Source organism: Haliaeetus leucocephalus, unplaced genomic scaffold (assembly GCF_000737465.1).
Source record: "Haliaeetus leucocephalus isolate CR32 unplaced genomic scaffold, Haliaeetus_leucocephalus-4.0 Scaffold973, whole genome shotgun sequence".
Lineage (NCBI taxonomy): Eukaryota > Metazoa > Chordata > Aves > Accipitriformes > Accipitridae > Haliaeetus > Haliaeetus leucocephalus.
The window spans coordinates 4,001,962-4,023,333 of NW_010973409.1; positions in this window are offsets into that span (position 1 = coordinate 4,001,962).

The following is a 21,372-nucleotide window of genomic DNA, read 5'->3' on the forward strand; positions in this document are numbered from 1 at the left end:
GTTTAAATCCTTGGGAGGGGTGGCAAAACGTTTAGCTGATGAAATTTACAATATTTGAAGCTCTCTCAAGAATGATTTGCAGTATTTCGGTGTAATCAGACCCAAATCTGAAGGCTTGTTTAGATTTATTTTTAGATACTGAACCTTGCCTGCATCTAGGATTAAAAGCATCTGTAGCCTATTTTCTTGTGTTGCTGCAATCATCTTTTTTGTCTATAGGTTGACTGATTTGTCATGTCAGTTAGAGATCAAATAGTACCATTGTATTTAGGGCTGCTGTAATTTTGTCACTCAAAGTACAGATTAGATTCTTTGGCTAGACCTTCATTTATTCACTAAGCCTAGGAGAACAAGCAGTTTAAAGATTTATATGCTATATAAAGATCTCATCAAGATGCTAAGTTGGTATAACATTTTGCACTCCGTGAATACTAAATTAGGTTTGCAGTGCACAGAGCACTTCTTCACTTGTGCCATTTCTGCTCACCTTTAATCACAGAAGCTCATGTTTACATTGGTTTCACCTGAAGTTCTGCAGATGGGATTATCTTCTCATTTCTGTACTTGTTACACATTGGTATTAGCTGAATCTAAGTTAGGTATCCTTGAATTATAATCCCTGGAGGTTAAGATAAGAAACTAATAGAACATGTTTATTATTTGTCTTTGAACTATTTTGAAGCAGAGAAGTTATGAAATTATTAGACTTGGGCTTGAAAGCATTCACAGGAAGTGGAGGGGATGACTAGAGGTTGCTAAATACCCAATTAATAAACTCAGGAGTGAGGTCTATGCATTTAAGCTTGCCTGACTAAAATATAGGGTGTTTATTTTTTCTTCTCTTAATTGCAACACATCAAAATATATAAATATGGGCAACAGAGACTAACTCTCTCCCCGTCTTTTTTTTTCTCTACTTGTAAAACGCATCTTGCATTTTTAAGTGCTAAAACAGCTACATATTTGTAGTGATTAGTCAAGTGCAGTATTTGAAAGTAGGAGTGTATGTAATGGAACGTAACAATAGGTTGTCGTCCATGTAGGGTTTAACTGACCTATTTATTCTACAGTTTATATGAAAAAATCAAAATGTGATATTTATGGATTTAATCATAGAGAGGATTGTAAAATATTTCGCTGTAATAACTATTTGTATTTCTGTGGTGGATTGGCCTTGGCTGGCTGCCAGACCCCTACCCAGCCGCTCTCTCACTCCCTTTCCACACCAGGGCAGGGAGGAGGAAACAAGATGGGAAAGCTCAGGGGTTGAGGTAAAGTGAGGGAGAGCACTTACCCATTACCGTCATGGGCAAAAGAGATTCGACTTGGGGAAAATTAATTTAATTTATTGCCAATTAAAATAGAGTTGAATGGTGAGAAACAAAGACAAAACACTAAACCATTTTGCCCCTCTGCCCCCCTCTTCTTCCTGGGCTTAACTTCACTCCTGACTTTTCTGCACTACTCCCCCACCCTTGAATGGTGCAGAGGGACGGGGATTCAGGGTTGTGGTCAGTCCACATCACTTCATCTCTGCTATACCTTCTTCCTCGCATTGTTCCCCTGTTCCAGCGTGGGGTCCCTCCCACAGGAGACAGTCCTTCAGGAACTGCTCCGGTGGGGGTCCTTCCCATGGGCTGCAATGCTTGAAAAACTGGTCCAGCATGGGTCGTTTCTATGGGGTACAGTCCTTCAGGAAAGGACTGCTTCAGCGAGGGTCCCCCCACGGGGTCACAGGTCTTGCCAGAAAACTTGCTCCTGTGTGGGCTCCTCTCCATGGACCCCAGACCCTACTGGGAGCCTGTTCCTGCATGGGCTCTCCATGGGCTGCAGCTTCCATCAGGGCATGTCCACCTGCTCTGGCGTGGGGTCCTCCCCGGGCTGCAGGTAGATATCTGCTCCACCGTGGACCTCCCTGGGCTGCAGGGGGACAGCCTGCCTCACCATGGTCTTCACCACGGGCTGCAGAGGAATCTCTGCTCCGGCGCCTGGAGCATCTCCTCCCCCTTCTTTTCCACTGTCTACATGGCTGTTTCTCTCACATTTTTTCAGCTGCTGCACAGTGTCTTTACCCTTTCTTAAATATGTTATCACAGAGGTGCCACACCTGTGTCTGATGGGCTCAGCTTTGGGCACCGGTGGGTCAGTTTTGCAGCTGCCTGGAACTGGCTGTCCCCAGCAAGGGACAGCCCCTGCCCTCCTCTCAGAGAGGCCATCCTCCAGCCCCCACTGCCAACACTTGCACCCAATACAGTTTCCCAGTGAAGATGACAGTTAAGGTGTCTTCACTGAGATTTCTAACTTGGCATTTGTAAGGTTGCTTTGCATAGGATAATTCTTAAATATTTAAACTAACCAAGGAATAAGATAGAAATAATTTAAAAATAAAACAGAAAAAATCCCTGTGACAGGTTGGCTCCAGTGATAGATCTGATTGTACCCCTGAACATTTAAAGATGTTCACTTGAGTGGCTGTGAAGTTACTCAAGTTACACAGCAGAACTAAAAAACATGAAGAGAAAGCAAAATACATGAGTGGAAATGTAGTGTTAAAATATGAAAATGCAAACAATGATTTTCTGCCTTTTACTGGTTTGCAGATATAGAAACCTTGTGTACATTATTTTGTATTACTCATCAAGTTTCCCACTTATGTTTTTCCCCCCCCCAGAAAATATGAAGAAGCCCTGGAGCCCTGATTTGCCAGCTGATAACCACTCATACAGTTCAGATTTCGCATCCATCCCGGACAGGGAAGGTGAGAAAGAATTAGCACCTGATGGCACTGAAGAAAAGAAGGAGAGAGAAAAGAAACACAGCAATTTCACTTTGTGTAATGTTTGTAACATTCAGCTGAACTCTGCTGCTCAGGCACAAATCCACTACAATGGTAAATCCCATCAGAAGAGGTTAAAACAGCTCAGCAATGGAAATCTCAAAAGTGATAATGGTAAGCATTAAAATATGTATACCTTTTGCCTTTGATGTGAGAATTGCAGCAATGTCCAGTAATGTCAATATACATGAGTCTAAGCATTTTTTTTTATTCAGCCAACAAATTCTTTGAAGTTAAGGTAAAGGCTCTTGGTGACTTCAGAATGCTTGGGGTCATCCCTCGCATGAACATCTGGCAAATAGTTAAAGGTATACCATCTGTGTTGTTACAAGTGTTTTCATTTTCCATTTTGTGTACATGATGACGCTGATTCAGATTCTTTCTCATTCCATTTGCATTTTGATGGTTTTCAGCATAATTGGTGATATTCCATATTTCACAGTCTACTAGAGAGGTTGCACTTGTTAGGGGTATGTTTGCTTTTAATGTATGTAAGGCAGTTGCAAAATAAATTGAAACAAATACATTACACACAACAAATACATTCCCAAACTCATTTCACTTTAGTTTGTTTATTCAGGGTTCAACCCATAGCTAGCAGAAGTCTGTTTAAAGATCATGACTGAGGTCAGAGATGGAAAAAAGGTTATTTTGATTTTAATTTATTTCATTGACAACTTTGGGAAAGGCATTTTGTAATAGGTGGCATGTTTTCCTATCATCAGAATGAATTGTATGCCTCAAAGAAAAACATGTTTGTGGCTTTATGTACAGAAGTAGATAGATAATAGAGGCAAACGATGGTCCCCTGACAAGAAAAAACAGATTACTATGTTATAATTGTCTCAATTTTGTAACAGGTAGTACTCAACTTTGCTGTACTATGGGTAGAGTTGTACTGCATTGTTCTCTCTGCTTCTATGCACCATTTTGCAGAAGTGATGGTCTTAATATGATCTACTTAGGACTTTCAGACTTTCTTCAGACCATACACATTGCTTAATATTTTGTGCCATGAGCTGCTTCCTGCCCTGCCTGCAGAAGGGTATGCAGAACACTAATCCTTAGATAGGACTAAAGAGGTATTTTAATAATCTGTGCTTTGTCCTGTCTTTAAGAGTTGGGAATAATATGGATATGTTGCTGAAGTATGTTGGATGTGAGTGCTTTGCTATGTATGAGGTGTTGCTCATTTCCTTAAAACAAAGCAAAACAGTAAAACAAAACAAAAACACCCCCCATACACTGAACACAAATCATTTTGTCTTTAAGTGGCTGGACTACAGCATTTGGCACTGTTCAAAGTTCAGGCTTGGGAAGAATACCACTACCATTAGTCGGAGCTATGAAAATGCATAAAGAAAGATTGATTTCCTAATTGACTAAGGGTCCAATATGGTTATCCACAAATGTATTCTCTCTAAACCCACCTAAATACAGTCTAATGTTATTGCTATCTTCAGTTAAGGTAGAATTGTGTTCTAGTTATTATTAGCACAACAATTTTGCTAATGATAGAAAGTGTTTTTCTGCAGTTCATTTTTCTCCTTTAATCCATGGTAATGAAAGAATTAGTAATTAAGCAATGCTGAAATTAGTGTCAAAGGGCCTCAGTCATGCTTCAATATTTATTTTCTGGAGAGGATCAAAGTAGTTGTATAATGGCATGTTTCTTATTTCTTCCTTAAAAGTATCCCTATGTCATGTGTAGTTGCATCCATTTGTAGTCAGAAAATAGTCAATCAGCTATCTAGCTCTTTGTTTCAAAGTGCAGTTATTTTGGGGAGGGGGTGTGTGTGCCTGACATTTGAGGCTTTTCAAATCTGGCAGATCTTTGAGTATCATCAAAAGTAGCACTCCACTGAGAGAATAACATAGGGAAGAGCATAAGGAAGTGACTTTCCCATGTCACCAAACTTTGAGATGGCAGGTTTTTTAAACTGAAGATTATTAATCAAATAGAGACCAATATTAAATGTTTTTTTGCTAAAAGTTAGAACTGAATTAGAACTGAATGTTTGAGTAACCATCCTCCCTGCGCTTTGAACAGAGACCCTGTCTGAGATCCGTTTTCTAAGTCAAGTAGAAATAGGAACCTGACAGACCTTCCACAATAATTCAAAACTAGTGTATCTGAAATATGGGCAATGTTTTTTGGACGAATAATTGTTTTGTTGATGAGATCCCAGCAAGCTCAAGTGACATATGACCATGACTAAAAAAATTATTACTTGACCCTTTCAGTTTATCATGTGCACACAAATGATGCTTTTTTAAGGTCACTGATGTAACTGAAGTAACAGTTAAACATGCACACTACTATTTATTTCATGTATGTCAGTAGGTTGCTTTATTTATGAGAATGGTGTTTCTTGTGTAGAAGCCTGATTGTCACAGAAGACAGCGGTTATGCTCAATGTCCAGGTTAATGGTCTAATCGTTCTTGAGACTAAATTCTGCTGTAAATTAAAACTAGGTAAAGGCTCTGCTTTGTGAGATTGTCTTCTAAGGCTTTGTCATCAGTAGTTATTCATTGTATCTCATGTTGAATGAGTGAAGTGCTTGCACTATGCACAAGAAAACCCCATTTCCAAATACAGCGATTCATGGACTGTACTATGGGTTATATATGCCTTTGTAAAGCTGTGTGCTCACTTGGAACTAGTGTATGTGGAAAGGTTGGGAAAAATAATGGAATTGTGACTTCTCCTTGTTTTGTTTCATCTCTGAATTATTCCCATGTAGCAGGACAGGTTTGTGTGTTTTATGTCACGAGAGGTAATAGAAATGGAGGATTGATTTATATGAAGCAACAGCCCATGTCTTGTTCCCAAATAATTTGCAATGGACTGCTGAACAAAGGTAGGTTCAGCTGTATTAGCGTTTGACTGTCTAATTAAAGCTGTCACACTATAGTCATCATCTTCAAACTGTGTGAAGTATTATTTATGTCCAGCAGATAAAAGCTAAAGCATGTTACTATACTTGAATATCTCTGTGTAATTTCATAAGGTAAGTTGCTTAAAAGCAGCATTTCTTTGCTGCTGTATTGGTATCTGTACTGAATTTGGACACCTCATCAGATTTATTCTAAAAGGTTTTGCTAGTTGCTTATCTGTCAGCTTGGCAGCTTTACTGTGTGATACCCACTTGGTTCCTTCCTGGGGCAGAGCAGCCTCCGAACAGCACACTGTGCAGAGTCACAAAAATGATGTGAACCCATTGTTTCTTGTGTCATTACTTGGTAAAGTGATTTGTGATAACTTAACAGGACATAGTCAGACATCAACACTTCTGCTGCTGAACTGTATGTGCTTGGGAGTAACACAATTTTCTGTGTTCCTTCCTCCTAATAATTGCCTTTTATGTCACTTAAAAAGACTTCTCACACTTTCCTCATTACACCCTATAATATATTCTTCTCGCTGGTGATTTTTTTGCCTTTCTGCTCTCATGCATGCAGTAGCAAGGCGACAAACAAGTCAGTGGAGATTTTGAGTAAGTTTTGGGATTAAAAGAGGGCAAAATGCATTTCCTACCTTGTCAGCCAACATCACACCACTTCTCACAAAACCAGCCTGGATGCTGTGGGAAGAGGTGACCTCTTGTGGGAAATAGCCTATTCTGACTAGCAGTAGTAAGACTCACGTTTCTACTGACAGAATGGAAAAATAACCGTGGATGCAAATGTATAGCAGTACCAGTGAGAAAGCTGATATTTCTAGGATTTTATGTAAACCAGAATTTCCCCTGTGCTTCCTTTTGTGTAAATTGCTGAATCATCATAAGTGAATGAGGCATGGTTAGGACAAAAACTAAAACTGCTTTCCTCTGCAATACTTTCTACAATACATTAGATTACAAGTGGAAAAATAATGAAGGAGATGAGAAATGCCACAAAACTCATAGAACTCCTTTAGCTTTAAAAATTGATTTCTGAAACATTATTCTTTTGAAACACAGGAGCCAGTGAGGCATTTGGCAGTAGTTTCTTTATCTAGCTCTCTGAATTCATAACCCAGAAAAAAGCCTATTCAGTTTAGCAAGTTTCATTTACTTTTGTTTAAACTAAACCTGCCTACAACTTTTTTTCCAGTGAAATTCCATGTTAGTAAAATTTTATTGTACTCTGAACAAGGACAGTGAGTGCATGGAAGAAAGAAAGGGAGACGATCAGAATTAAATATCCTTTTTTTTTTTTTTTAATCCCTTGCTAATTGCAAACAGCAAATTTCTTAATTCAGCACTAGATATTACTTAAGAATGAGTAACAGTTTGACTATTACAGTTATACTGAAATATACAGTAAAATATGAGCAAATTTTTTCACACATTTTTGTTTCAACGATGTTTTGTAATTGAATGTAGTTTCCCACAACTGCTGAGATGACAATTCCATAATATCTATGCAGTAAACTTTTGCACACTGATCAGAGAAAATATTTAATATTTTACAACTTTTTTTATTTAATCTAAATCCTGACACTTTTCAATCCTGCAAGTAGGAAATCCAGAAGCTTCACCTAAACCACTTGCAGAGTCTCCTTCCTTGCACTTTTCTGTGGCCAGGTCTTTTCTAGTTCTGTGCTGCTGCTACACTTTACACCTCTGCTGTCATGTTTTTTGATCATGAAAACTGGCAGCTTTGGGGCAGACAGAATCTTACTTTAAGGTGGCAAACTACCAAGCTACAGCTTTCAGGGAAATGGTGTCACCTGCTCTTTTCATTGCATTAGCCCTCCTTTCAGAGAAGGAGGTTTGGATAGGGCATTGAGGAATGGAAGAAATCTTCAGACAAAGTATATTCCCCTTCAGAGGAGGGATTTTCCATTAGTTTCCTGGGAAACAAGTATTGTCAGGTCAGCTTGAGATGTCTCTGGAAGTCAAGTCTCTTGCACATGTTTTCTTTTTTTAATGTCATGTTCTGATGCAGAGCCTCATGGCCAGTTAACAGTAAATCCAGTAAAAGTTATCCTCTGGTTTGTGGGTCATAGATGCCAGTATTTTGTAAAGAAGCACAGCAGGTTCCTTCTGGGTATTCTGTAATACCTCCCAAATGTCGAAGCTGGAGATCTCTGGACAAGTAGGACTGGCTGAGGGCAGTGTGTTGTCACTATCACTGCTCTCAGATGTAAATCTTTCTTCTTATTCCAAAGCGCTTGTCTGTTTTCATCATGTTCCTATTCCAGTTAGTGAACTATTAACATAGTTTGTGCTTTTAAGAGGACTTTTGCAAGCAAGATATGCTTCTAAAGCACTACTTGTGTTTGCAGATTATTTTTTTTTTTATTATATTAGGAAATGTAATATCCACCATATATGACATCATAGTTCAGCACAAAGTTTTATCAGAAGGTAATGTGTATCACTGAGTGAATTGAGCTTAAGAAAGTGAGCTCACACCAGCCACATGCATGATATTTGTATTTCCCCTAATAAGCATAGTAGGATCCACTTGGCTTTGTGAGTATACAAAAAATGATGGATGGATGTTAATTGTGAACAAACCCTTTGCATGTGTGCAGATATCCATTGTAGACTTGCTATAGTTAGCTGACTGCTACCTATTGCAAATAAATACAAAGGGACATTACTAAATTTTAATACAGACCAATCACAGGTAAACCCCAGCATTGTAACAAGTTGTGGCGAGGCTGGGGCAAAAGTTTAGGGAGTGCACCTGGAATAACTTCAAAAATGCCAAGCAGTCACAAAGGTGACATATGTTAGCAATCCTCAAAATATTCTTTTGGATTTGGGGGGGGAGAAATTCATAGTAGTTAAACAATTTTTCATGTAGTATGCCTGGTAATTGGTCCACTGAATAGCATGACAATGAAAAAAAACTATAGGAGCCTAGAAAACTGTTTATTAATTATGATTAATTCTTCAGAAGCTGGGGGATAAGTAGAAATTTATGACTAAATATGCTTAAAGTATTTCTGAAGTTCCTTATTGCTCATCAAGTGTACTTAAGAACGTGCTTATGTCCTTTGTTGAAGTATGATCTTGGTCTCTGGCAAATTCCTTCCTTTTCTACCATCTTAGGTGACAACTGAATAAAACCTGCTGTGGCAGTTTATTATGAATCAAACCGTTTAAGGTATATGAAGAGTCTCAGCCATCAAGAATATCTGCCCAGGGTCTAAACAAGCCTCTAACTGCAGGTTGAAAAAGTTACAAAGGATTTGGTTTGTTCTAGCTTTCTGCCTGAATGTAAGACGGCACAGGTTCTCTTTTAATATCCCCAGCTATACAGAGTACCCTCCTTTTGGGTACCATCCCCAAAGTGAGACGCCTGAATATAGGACTGCACAGGATCTCTTCTAATACCCCCAGCTGTACAGAGTGCCCTCCTTCTGGGTACCATCTCCAAAGCAAGATGCTTAGCGAGTTGTCTCCATCCAAAGCACATAGATGTTTGTCCATGAGAAATTCTACAACAGTGTTGGACAGCTGAAACAAGTTCAGAAATGGGTCCTTTGCTGCCCTCTAGCAAACCTGGATAGGGTTTCTGACTGGTATGCAAAGGTAGTGGGGGCTGAGGTACTTAAAGGTGTCTTCAACAGCACACAAAGGCTGCTGTCATATGCAGGTTAGAGGGTGAAAATCTTCACCCGTCGTGTGCCTGCTTGCTACTTTTAATCCCCTTCCATGCTCACAGTTCCAAACTTTCTCACAGTTCACTTGTCCTTTTTAGATATTTATGGCGTCATGTCTTCAGGACTTTATGTTGCTCTTAGGTGTACACTTTTTCTTCTATGTTGAAAAATAACCGCCCTTTTAGTCCTCAATCTGGGCTTAAAATATGCTTGTGAAAAGCGGGAAAACTAACTGTCATCCTGCTCTCTTTGCACCTCTGCTTAACATCAACATAGCCTCTTTTTAATCACTCCCCCCGTATGGCTTCAGGCTAGAGCCTGCCGTACACCCTGTTTATCTGAACTGGTTTGTCTTTACATTTTAAAGTTAATATTGTTTTAGGTAAGTGTGGTCTTAATGTTTTATGCTGTAGCAGGAATATCAATAATCAATACTAAATTAGCTGTATAAGGTTCAGTTACCCTGGGAGCAATCTGTGTCCATCTGTGTTTTTTCTGAACTGTGCCGAGATAGATGTTGGTCTGCCATTGTTTGCTTCTCCCTGAGTGTGGCACCAGTCTCATTTCTGAGAACTCTGGCATTTGATCTCTACTTGCATGTACAGCTAACAAACTCTTGAAACCTGTTTTGCAGGATCTCCATTTAGTTCTGCTTATATCACTAGGTCCAATATAGATTATGATGACCATGGCTTCTTTCCAGACCTTCTCAGTAACTTGTTTTCTTTTAATATGATGGGTTTTTTTTGTCTGCACCGGCATCTGGTAGGGCAACAAATCTTCTATGAGTCATGACAACACACTAAGTTTATCAACATTTCCCGGCATTAATTTCCCGAGAGCTAGCTTTTCCTATATTCAGTTATTTTTCTTACTTCAAATATAGGTCTGTATGCCTCAATGAGGCTGCAAAAGGATAATTTTTTACTCTCATGTGGCATTAATTTTTTTAATTTTTAGGATATCACAGATTTCAAGTAATTTTTTTGAGCTATATCTGAGTAGAAGAAAATAAAGCAGATATCATCAAATGTGACACACATTTCAGTAATGCTGACTTTTTCTTATTTATGGATTTTTATTCCTCTGTTCAAAATATACTGTCTTCCTGATAGTCATGTCACTGAAATCCTACTAATTTTTTTATCTTCTGACATGTTTCACAGCAGGGGGAAATAGATCTCAAGATCAGTTTTAAGACCATCTCCAATGAAATTAATTACAAACTCCTGTTGATTTCAAGAGAAGGAGGCAAGTTCCTTACTTTATTGAGGAACTTAATGTTAGCACACATTTATGCCAGTTCAGTTTACATCATCGAGGAAGCACCAATTCTAATCTACAGCTCATGCTGCTACTGTGGGACTGAGTTTATCTGTATGATGTCTTCCCTTTGTTTCTCACATTAATGCTTACGGGTTAGCCTGGCTGGAGTCCCCATGCAAACAGCGTTGTAGATATATAGACATAATCAAGATTTCCCCCCTAGTTTTTTCCATATATATGAAATTAGACACCTGGAAAGAGACACTAATTGTAAGCAAAGCAGCTCACTTACTAAACTAATTCTTTGTTCTGTAATCAAAATTAAGATTCTTAAAATTCTTCTCTAGACACTTTACATCAGGGTAGTATGTCTTTAAATGCAAGCCTCCCTAGTGGGGATGGTATATAATTTATTATATGGAATATAACATCTGTGTGACTTTTTGACTATGAAAGTAATATTGCATGTTTCTTTTTACAGGCTTTAGCAGCATAATGACTATTAGACTAGAACCAAACCCAAGGCGTAGTCTCCTTCTGTGCTGGATCCTACAATGTTGTAGAAGAAAAAAGAAAGTTAATGAAGAATAATTTTGTGATCAACATTTTGTGAGCTTTAAGCAATTTCATTCATAGCTAAGCACAGTGAAAGTAAAACTCGAAATGCCAGAATGACTCACTTTGGTATTTATGAGTGCAGCTTGTTAGCAATTTTGTCAAAGATTATTCAGAAATGGAGTATTATTAATTTTCTTCTGTTGAACCTGTTCCATTTGTAATTATTCTTGGAACACTTAACAACTCTTCTGTCCCTTTTTTGCCAGGAGAGCCCCATCCCTACCTTTGAGTAATTCTCATTCCATCCCGATAGAAATAGCAATATTATTAAACAGTGTATAAAAACTTCCTCCTTTCACTTCCATTCCTGTCCTCAAATTCAACAGAGGTTTGAACCTTGACAGCTTGCATTGTGAATAGATAATTTTTCCACTGGGGAGACACAGTAGGATTTTGTCTTTTTCTTGGTCCTCAGTTTAACTATTCTGATAATATGTCCTAGTTTTTCCTAGGGTGTTGTTTGGGTGTTTGTTTGTTTGGGTTTGTTGTTTTTTTTTTTTACTATGTTTTTTTATTTGATCATCAAACTGAAGAAAACCAATGATTACATGGCCATAGTTCTGGCTGCACTTAACTCCATTTTCCTCACTTTTGATTCAGTCATGTTACTAGTCATAACACTTTTGTATAGTAAAACAGAGATGGATGCATATGCATAGCTGGTTGTCATCAGTAAACTTCCAATTTCAATGCTGCCTTTTTCTCCTTTTTGTGTTGAAAAAATATTATCTTTAGTGTTTCTTTTTTTCCTAGAAGAGGTAGAAAACCTCTACTTATAAAATGACAGCATTCTTCTTACCAAAGGTAGTTGAGACAAGGACCGTAGACAAATGTAGTCGAGTTCAAACTGAAATACTACCAGGGATGTCCCTCAGCTCAGTAGTGATATCTGATACTCTGAAGTGTCTTTGCTATGTGATGTGTTAAAAATTAGAAGTCTTTAAAAGAAGCAGTTTACCTTTTTGGAGTAGTCTCTGACCTCGCTCCCATAGGGCATTAGGGTCAAGCCTGTAGGAGTTCTTCTTGTGGAATTGTATACTGGAAAAGTCTTCAGTGGCAAGCAGGATAGTATATTTTAAAGGGATCTATGTGGGAGGAGTACAAAACAGTGATGCCTGGACAGAGGTAAATGTTACTCCCATCTTCAGAAAAGGCAAGAACTAGGAGCTAGGCAGTCAATTATCAGTGGCCAGGAAGTTTATGGAGCAAGTCTTTATGAAAGCCATTTGCAGGCACATGAAGTAGAGGAAGGTGATTGGGAACAGCCAGCACAGATTTACGCGCAGACTTTGTAAGACCAACCTGATTACCTTCTGTGGTGAAATGACTGGCTCTGTGAACATGGGGATATAATTTTCTGGCTTAAGAAAGGCTTTCATCATGGTCTCCCATAGGATTGTTGTAGCCAAATTGGTGAGGGAAGGGACTGGATGAGTGGAGTACAAAGTAGATTAGAAGCTGCCCAAACTATCAGGTTCAAAGTGTTATGATCAACCTTTCACAGTCTAACAGGCAGGTGACTGGTTATGGCACTCCCCAAGGATTGATAGTGAGGCCAATGCTGTTTAACATCTTCATTAGTGACCCTGGTGATAGGATGGAGTACACACTTACCAAATCTGCAGATGATGCTAAACACAGTGAAATCATTAGCGTGATGGAGTACAAAGCTACCATTCATAAGAACCTCAACAAGCTGCAGGAGTGCCCCAGCAGTAACCTCATGAAGTTCAACAGATGCAGAAACATGAAGTCCTGCACCTGGAACATGCACAAGTACAGGCTGGGGACTGACTGGCTGGAGAGCAGCTTTGTGAAAAAGGACCTGGGTGTCCCTGTGTGCAACAAGTTGAACATGATTCATCACCTTTTGTAGAGATGAAGGCTTAACTGCACTCTGGGCTGCATTTGCAAAGGGATTAGTAGTAGTTTGAGGGAAGTGATTACTATCCACTCAGTGCTTTTGAGATCATATGTGGAGTGCTGTGCCCAGTTTTGGGCCTCCAGTACAAGAGAGACATCAACAAAAGGGAGTGAATCTGGAGGAGCATCACTAAGATGGTCAGATTGCTAGAGCACGTGACTCATGAAGAGAAGTTGACAAAGATGGTTTGGTTTACTGTGAAGAAAAGAAAGGCTAATGGGGGATCCTGTTGCAGTCTTCAATTTCCTAGAGGGATTTCAGAGAGAAGATGGATCTGTACAGTGAAAGGGCAAGAGGGGTTAGTCACAAGTTGCAGCAGGGGAAAGTTTGATTAGGTATATGGAAAAAAGCATTCAGAACTTCACTATAAAAACAGGTAAGCACTGGAAGAAATTGCCCAGAGAGGCTGTGGAAATTATTCTCTGGAGATTTTAAGAACTTAACCTGATCTAACCTCAAAGTTAATTCTGCTTTCAGTAGGAGGTTGGGTAAAGTGAATTCCAGAGATCCTTTTCCACCTGAATTACTCTAAGTTTCTGCAGAAAATACACTGGGAAAACTTCAGTTTCAAAGATTCAGGGGCCTACTTGCTTAATTTACATGAGGAGCAAGATATATAGAGCCAAAGGCTTGGATTTTTCTTCATAGCTGTGTGTTTAAAAAGAAAAAAACACCAAGAAAACTCCACTCTGAATGTCAAGTTACTGATGTTATTTGACAGAAGCAAAACAAATACAATAAAATCTGTATTCTTAGAAAGACTTTGAGATGTAAAACAAAGTGTTGAAGCCTTTTTTTTAGTATTTTTATTTTTTTATCAAATTGCCTGTAGCATATAGTCAGAACTGCTGTTGATGCATGTTACTGTCTATCTAGTTAAAGATTATCAAAATAAAATTCTTGTCCTCTAAAAGTGGAAATCTAGGGAACAAATTTACTAGTATACATGGATCTTGTTTTTAGACCTTTCTTCTGTAGTTAGTGGTGATAGAAGAAGAGATGCTGCAGAATGCAGTAATGACAGAACCATGTAGTTCAATCATGTATTAAGATGGACTTGGTCTTCATGGCAGGCAAATATTAATAGCCATTTAAACTTATTTTTCTTAAAATACGTTAACTTTTAATGTAAGCCATTGAAGATGTCAACAGTAGACCCTGCCATATAAACACTGGAGTGATCAAAGAGGTTATTTAAAAAAATATCCAATAACTGATATTGAATTTGTTTGGTTTTTGCTTTGTGTGTGTGGTGTTTTTTACTCACAGATCACATCTCATCATGAAATTAACACAAAATTAAACTATGATTAATTAGAAAGTAATTTTTGCATGTTGAGGGAAACATGTATCTCTAGATTTGTCACTGCAATCTGGTATCAAAAGTACCACACATCAGTAACAGAGTGTTCCCAATGTTTTAAAATCTTGACATGTTTAAGAAAAAAACATTGGCAATAATAATTCACTGTATTTTATTTGATTTTGTCACTGACTCTTATGATGTCACTGACCCTTGTCACAAATAGATGAAATATGCTTGAGAAAGCCAAAGAAAAGATCCTGGAACTGCCAAGCTTTGAAAAATATATATTACTCAGAATTGCAGCATTGGCATTCAAAGACTTACTACTGTGAAATAAATTGTTTCAAGAACAGTGGCAAGCCCTCTGGTCGTACGAACACTCCAAATTAAAAGATTGTGGAAACAAACAATGCTATAGCTAAAGAAAGAGCAATTAAATAAGTTCATACCTGGCATAGAAGTCTCAGTACTATTCAACAAGGAAGCATTTTAATTTTACCAACACCTTATTTTTTGCGAGCCAGAATAGTTTATTTCAACAGATTGACTCTTAATTTTATCTCTGTGAGATTGGTTGTATGTGTAAATAGTTATAAAGTACTTTATGTCTTTTGATACAGGCTGAAAATTTGGACTGTAGGTTAATTTCATCTGTTATATACCTGTAAATCTGCTGTAGGGAAAATAATTTGCTGCTTTTGTGATTCCTTTGATACCACACACAGCCCATCCTTCAAAATCCATTGACCACATTAATAGAGTGCTGGAGGGTTGGGTTAAATTTGAATATGTGTGCTTCTGAGTACAGCGATTATATATTCATACACACTTGTACGCACACACACAGAAATCATGGCACAGTTTATTTTAAGTCTGCAGAGAGATATCTCTGGGGCTAGTTTGGAAGAAAATTCCAGTGCTGTGCTTTATAGGGAGCATGCTTGTGCACCATGTCCCTGTTTACTCAGTCAGTCCTGTATGCTAGTCAGCAGCTAGTTAGTGTTTAATCTTTGAAAATTGTAGTGGATTTTTTTTGCTGAAGACCTGCAATAATTTCTTTTTGAAAGGAATTTTCCAAACAGTATGTGTTTATTTTGTCAAATCAGAAGTCATATTGATGATGTTTTCAAATGAACATCAGTAGGAATAAAGCTTCCCAATCCTTAATGGCTCTGGAAAGCTGAGTTGCGTTTCTTCTAATTCAGTTTTATTCACTGATGCTGCAAATTTTATAGTCCAAAGAACCAGCTCTTACACAGTATTATGTAGGGTTTTTTTCCTTTCTTAAATCTTTATATTTTTTCTCTTCAATACACTTAAGAAAGCCTCTCGTCTTGCACTTCAGTATTCATATTCCGTTATGACTGATGTAAACCAATACTTAACAAGAATAGGTGTTAATTACTTTTGACAGATCTCTGGGAGTATGTTAGTTCTTGGTAGGATTACTGAAGCATCATATCTTTATGCAAGAATTTCTTTTTCCACTGGGAATATGAAGTGGTATAGTTTCTGTTCAGTGCTATCAAGATACTCCTGGTATATTTTGGTAAAAACATGCGTCCCTTCCTATATCCATTCTTTCTTAATTTCTTTGGAGAATGATCTTCATAATGTTAGTTTCTTCTTTTGCCAACTAACTGTGGATATTTTATTGAGTGTCCTCATAGAAAGCTTGAGTAATCAAGCTTAGCTGATCCCCAAAGTTACCCAGAAAGAGAGTTGTCATCATGACTTACTGTTTGTGGATACTCAAAGGATTTCTGGTTAATATGTTCAGACAGACCTTTCCATGCTCTGCAGTTCACCTGCTATAGATGTGATGCTATTAAAATGTAGTGGCTGAGGCAGCATGTGCAAACACAAAATGGCAGGACTGGTGAGTTTGTAGTGCAGTTTCTGAAGACACAGCGGGGAAAAAAAATCAAATGATATCTGCTTCATCCTTTATATTCCTTTGATAATAAAGCATTGCACAACATTCCTGAGTCCAAAGCAGACAGGAATATGTATACAAAGCACAGCATGGATTTTGAAATGCGCTCAACTTGTTTATTTTGTGTGCAAAGTGAGGTGCTTAAGGCTGCTTTTCTCTTGACATTGTGTAAGGTCGAAAACCACCCACTGTGACCCAAAGAAGCCCTACGGGAAAGGCAGGATATTACCCATACTGAGGGCAGTAATCAGGCCAACAGCAGCTTCCTACTAGACCATTTTACTGTGACAATATGTGAGGTTAGACTCATACTGTTTAATCTCATGGAAAACTTTAGAAGGCCTTGGTTCCCATGGAGAAGTGCTCTCTCTGGTAGTAAAATGCCCTTTGCAACCCCCTGTGAACAGTGGCATGAACCCATGAACAAACTTACTTTTATGCAGGATAAAAGGGGATCAATGCTGTGGCATGAGGAGGCTGGCTGATGAGGGGATAGTCAGATTCAGATGGGGCTGGGTCAGTGCTTTTTCATGATTTGGTGGGAAAATCAGGCATAAAAATTCATTTTTTTTAGGGTGGGCTTAACTTAGAGGTAAATACATGTAGAAATGTAGAAATTCATTAGAGTGAATAAATGAATGACTGTGGGGAGGACTACGGGATAGGGGAGGGAACTGTTTGTCTTGTATGTCAAAGTAATTGAAAACCTGACAGAACATAAAATATTTTTTGCTTCCTGACCATCTTGAAGTCATTAAGGAAATTACCATAAATTTTCAGAGAATTTGTACTTCACATTCGCTTGAATGCCTGGTGCATATATTTCCTACTCAGATGGTAGGCTGCTTCTGCCAGGCACCAGCAGGTTGGTGTAAATTACCCAGCAGAAGTTAGAATGTTCTTTCATTGTAAGCTGACAAAGTGAAAGACGTATGCAAAAAACCAATACTCTCCCCAGCCCTGCCACCTTGTAATTTCTTCCTCCTCCTTCTTCAAGGAACCCTAGGAAAGGAATTCAAAGTCCGTATCTGAGGAAGACTTAAGTGAAATTCTTGTCTGAGAACTGCTTGATTTTGAGCAGGGAAAAGACTTCAGAGTTAAACTGTGGCATTTCTCAATTTTTTGAATCTACATGATACTTTGATTTTCTGCTTTGTTTTTAATCTAGACTTTAAAAATAATGTTTCCATGCTACACAAGTTAAAAACAAAAATGAAGTTCTTAGTAACTGGAATTATGTTTCAAGAAAATCCAGTTCTGCATTGTATTTTTTACCCCACATAAATACTAGCAAGAAGATACAATGCAAAAAAACCCCTTTCTGTCTGGCTCAGCAGAAGAAGGATTTATCCCAATTTAGGTAACATGTTATTTGAACACTGAAGTACTGAGCAATGAATCACACATTTCCTCTGAGGAATCCAGGTTTCCTTGCACATGAAGTTGCGTGAGCCTTGGAACTTTTCTCATAGAATTATAAAACATACCTAACTCTGTACTCTTCTTGAAGAAAACTCTTTTAGAGTATGAAAAGACCCGTAGCATATTTATCATGTTGCAGTGTCATCAGTTGTTCTTCTATCACTAGTTTAATTAGATCATGATACCTGTGGAATTATTTAATACCATATGGTAATATTATATCTGCTATGTTGGCAGACTTCAGGATGGGGATTCTGTTACCCTTATCACTATGTAAGGCAGAAGGAATGTGAAGACTCTAGAGTAATACTATGAATAGCTCAAAATATTGGTAGCATTAAAATGAAGGTTTGCTGGGGTTTTTTTTGGCCTAAATTCACTTTGGCAGTGTGGAAGGTGTTGTCTGGAGAAGAAAAAATAAAAGGACTGAGGAAAAGAATTATTAATTTCATTTTGTGGAAGTTAATTTAGTGCTTCATGGGAATCGCCTTGGCTTTCTCTCCCTCCTTTTCTGAAGACTGTTATGTGGAGTTCCCTGTGCTCTGGCTGTCTTTACCACGGAAGTGTCTGGGTTTTAGCAATACTGCTGAGTACGCAGTATGGTAGTATTAAGGCTTTATTTAGGAGAATCTTTCTGTGGCATTAGTAAAAAACCAGGCAGGTTCTTGGTGGTTTTTTTATTCTTCCAAAAGCACTAATTGAACTGTGAAGTGCTCATACATCTTTTGGGGATTTTAACCCATGTCTCTAAAACATCTTACTGTTTTAAACCCAAATATTAAATAGTTGCCCTGGAATGAAGAAGTGTATCAAACTTTCCTTTTTGCCTGTACAGAGCGCATGCTGCAAGTGAAAGTACACTTATATTGCGACTCTGTTCTTCCATAAACAAATAGCAATATTGTTAACTTCGCTGTGTACAAAAACAATATTATGAAGGAATAAAAACCACTTATTACTTGTACTATGCAGCCATTTTTCCTCCTTGCTTTTCTTTATTGGTGGTACTTTCCATCCAGACGTTATTTTCTAAAAAATTAAATTGCAAGAAATAATTTCCTCAGAAGCTCCCTTTCAGCTTCATTCCTAACTACACCTATTAATGCTGAAAGTGTTGGCAGCCACATTTTCATGATGTTTACAGAATTGCTCAGAAGTTTACAGCTTCTTTTTGTGGTTTTTTTTTTTTCTTTGTGAAGATCCTAACACCCTTGGCTTTTTACAATTAGGGGAAAAAAAAAAAAAACCTTGGTGGATATTTCATTTATCTGGCAATTTCTTGGTGTCTGAAGCCACTACTGCCAGACTCTGGAAGAGTTTGTACTGAATAAATGTTCAGGGACTTTGTCGATTTTTTTTAAATGCCTTTGGGAGGTGAGATCAGATGTGTAAGAACGTGATTGTGTTTATTTTTTACATGAATCTCACTGGTAGAATCCTTAGGGATTTGCTGTATCAAAGATATTTATGAGAGTATTGCCCTCGGCTACAGTTTGAAAGGGAGCAGTGTAGGCCAGGGACAGATGAAGGGTAGGCAAACTGGTGACTCTGGTCAGAGAATGGTGAGAGTCTCCTAGGTCTGGATACCCTTTCTGATACATAGCACTCAAGCAAATTAGGTGAATGTGCAAAAATCTGCAGTCACCTTTCCACTTCAAAGGTTTGCTTGTGTATTACAGTTCCTGAACGTTCATAATTTCAGAAACAACAAAGCATGGGCAGGATTAGTCACGCAACGGATGAACTCAGTGTATGCTGTTGTCCGTACATGGCGTGGGCTTATTTGGAGAGCAAGATCTTCAGGCATGTGACTACTGTATTTGGCCTTTGGTGTGAAACAGATATTTGCTGTTTGTACACGTGAATACTTATGTGTTCTTGCAATCTTCCTGCTTTAAAGGGAAGAATTGGGCAAGAAGACGGTGAGTAAAATCTGACAGGTTTGTCATAGCAGTTCCTCAGCATGTCTAGGTTTACATTTCCCATGAGTAATAGGTAGTAAAAACGACGAAGCAAGCAGAAAAAGAGGAGAGTTACCAAATCGAGTTTATATGAAGTTTCTTTCACTGAGGCTGTTGTTTTAGTAAGAAGGAGCTATTTGCCCTCAGTTCAGTAAGAGATCTCAAGCAATACAGAGAACTGTTGGACTTGATGATCTTAAAGGTCTTTTCCAACCTAAATGATTCTATGATTCTATGAACTAGCTGAAGTGCCATTTAAAAAAATTAAGACATCTAACATTCATATTAATTTTGCTGACCAGAATAGTTGCATAATCTATTAGTAATATACATCTGCTGATTTACAAAAATAAGTATATGTATGCACATGTGCATACACAGAGAGGGCTTTTAATTAATAAGATAATGTATAAATCTCTGCCCCTTTAAATTTGCCAATTGAAAAATGAAGAATTCCTGCCCTTTAAATGTTCAGCTTTCACAGACGTTACAGTAAATCTCTTAATCTCCCAAGCACTTATTCTCCTCTGGGTTTTTCACAGGCATTTATCCACAGGACATTCATTTCCAATCTGTATTTAAATCCAGCAATAACTGTGTGGGCTTTGAGCTATCTGCTTTCATGCACTCCTAATGGGCTCTACCACAGGAACTCTGGATGAGCTGAAAAAAAAATAGGTTCAAGCCCAGACATATTTGGCTTCCATTTCAGCTTAAACTGAGTCTCTATTTATTCTTGGTGAAGAAAGCATTAAAGAAAGCAATTATTTGGGGGTGAGAGGGAAGGGCAGGAAGGATCCACAATAAAGGATTTATTCTGGCTTTATAAAGAATACCAGCGTATCAGATTTTCAGGCTTATAATGGAACATAGTTGAACATATCTGCAGAATGGGTGTGAGAATTTGAAACATATTCTGGATTTTTGTCAAATGCTTTCAGCACTTTTTTTTTCTTGTTCCTTACAGAAACTGTGGACCAGATTCTTAGGTGTAAATGGTCATAACTTCACATTGTCCTGTAAATACACAGTAACTCACAGTATCATGCTTTCTCATTATTTAGTAGATGCTTTGCAATTAATATCCTAAATGGCCTGTTTTTGTAAGAGAAACTTAGTATTAACTTAATATTATGGTGTGAAAGAAAATGCAGAAATACAGTGTCCTTTTATGTAATTACAGTGAAGCTGCATCTTGACCTTCTGGCATTTTATGTCCTGTGCATCAAAGAATTCGTTTCAGTTTCATTAAGAGTGTACTTAGGGAAGGTAAGTGAAGGAGATTGAAAGAAACTGTACTGAGGAGACTTTTAGGTCTGTATTTCCAGCTGTAGTGGTTTAACCCCAGCCAGCAACTAAGCACCACGCAGCCGCTCGCTTACTTCCCCCCACCCAGTGGGATGGGGGAGAGAATCGGGGAAAAAAAAAAGGTAAAACTCCTGGGCTGAGATAAAAACAGTTTAACAGGACAGAAAGGAAGACAATAATAATAATAATGATA